We start from the raw sequence: 2231 nt of genomic DNA, 5'->3' as shown, positions 1-2231 counted from the left end.
TATCCTGAATCATCTTTGTCCCATTTGTCCCTGCTGTAAATTTATTATACGAAATACTCTTATTTCGACTTAGAAATAACGATGGCAGTTATTTTTTTTCTTTTTGGTTCACTTATAAAAAAATCTAACAAAAAAAATACACGTAAATTCTCACTTCATAATGTAATATGACGGATTTGCCATCTCGATTCATTTTTTTTAAATGTGACTTACGTCACTACCGCAATAACATCTCACATATCGTCAAATGAATTAGCACTGGAAAGAGAGTCGACCCTGACGAATTCCTGAGACAATTTATTGGGACGTTCTAGGCCGGGACGCAATTCTCGGCCGGCGTATGCGAATGTAGGTCCACCTCCATTTGTCTGTCGACGTTGATACTTTGTTTCACAATGCACGGCTGCACGCGACTTCGCACAGAAAACGAGCACGACGTTCAAGATGAATCGCGTACCGTCTCTTGGAGAAATTACGTGACGGATGAGCGAGCATAATAATGCAATACGGATGAAAGACGAGAAGCTCTATCAAAATTCAATGCGACTTTTAAACATCAATTTGCCTTAATAGATGGTGGGCAACAAGCCAATCGGTTATTATAATAGTAATCGCATTTTTTGAATAATAATAAGATTAGGATGATATATAGTAAGCAAATAATTCTATCGCTCACAATTACGTTTCCACAAATTTACATTGCAATTAATTACATTTAAAAAAATCGAATTACAATTAAAATATCTAAACAATAACATATTTTATAAATCAAAAAAGGTTTATAGCTTTAAACAAATAAAAATTTATGAAATTGTTCGCATGTGAAAAGACGATATATTTGAAATGCAATGCTTGAAAATCACTGCGTCAACATAATGATAGCGTCAATTTAGTCGCAGGATGAGTAACCTTCCATCCCATTTATGCTTATCAGATAGATAAAATACTATTATGGTTACAATTAAAGACTTAAAATCGGTGCGCTGATTACAATATATGCATCATGTAATCGCGAGACCTCGGCATTTGAATGGATTATTCGAAGATACAATTGAATCAACGATGGTTTCACATGCGAAAAGAATACTTAAGCGCGCCGCTACGATACGCGAATGATACGCAGCGCACACGCATACGCGCAATTTGATCGCGCACACGCATCGCGTGATTTACGAATCTATTACTAAAATCATACTTTTATCGTCTTATTATGCTGGCTTGAATGTCGAAAATATTTTTCGGTCATGAAATTTCACGTTACTTTATGTATAAGAAGAATGTATATACAAAGATAATAGCGTATTTTGCATATTTTAATGAGTAGCTGAAATATATACCAAAAAATTACATCTGTTAATAAAATAAGCTGATTAGACAAGCCGGCGCTACTTAATCATATCTTCGTAATCATAAAATCAAATATTCTCATAAAAATGTACATTAAGAGAAAAAATGCTTACAATTATTATATTGTATTTAATCATTATTTATCAATGTCGACTTATATTTTTGGTAGAATCATAAAAATTTATAATTATTATTAGAAACATTGTAACAATAACTAACCAGTTAATAGTTCTGTTTTTATAACTACCATATAATTATGATTAACTAATAACTATCTTATAATTATAAAAATAAAACTCCTAAATATTATTATTTTATTTTGCAATTATAGTCGCAAATACAAAACACTTGTCTCTCAGCGTGTGTTTAAATAAACCGTGATACATATGATCGTGCAAACTGATTTTCGTTCTCTTCATGAGATCATATGACTACAGAGACATCGATCCAACAGAATTAAACTTTTTAAAAAATTATCGTTATCAAAATAAATGATATCATTTAATACAATATTCTTTCTATTCAAAATACTGAAAAATGAAATATTTACAAAATCTGTCAATTTACTCCAATATTTTGCACGTTTATTCATGGCAGGAACCTGCACATCACTGCATCAAATGGTCATCGTACGGTAGGGTTCATATAGAGTAAGTGAGAGAGAAAAATAAAGAGAGAGAGAGAGAAAGAGAGATGCCAAAGAATTTCATTCGAGATACACTCGATTGCATATTAGCCTATTAGTAACGGAATCGGTAGTAGGGATCGACGTGGTGTCACGAAATTATCATTGAGTGAGGGAAGCGAGTGGCGTTTCATGTACTCGGAACAACGATGAGCAGCCACGCCGGTCGCGGAGCAGCGGCGGGCAAAGGCGATTAGGG

This window comes from Acromyrmex echinatior, chromosome 9, assembly GCF_024713525.1.
Source record: "Acromyrmex echinatior isolate Ae372 chromosome 9, ASM2471352v2, whole genome shotgun sequence".
Taxonomy (NCBI): domain Eukaryota; kingdom Metazoa; phylum Arthropoda; class Insecta; order Hymenoptera; family Formicidae; genus Acromyrmex; species Acromyrmex echinatior.
This window is presented reverse-complemented; position numbering follows the sequence as displayed.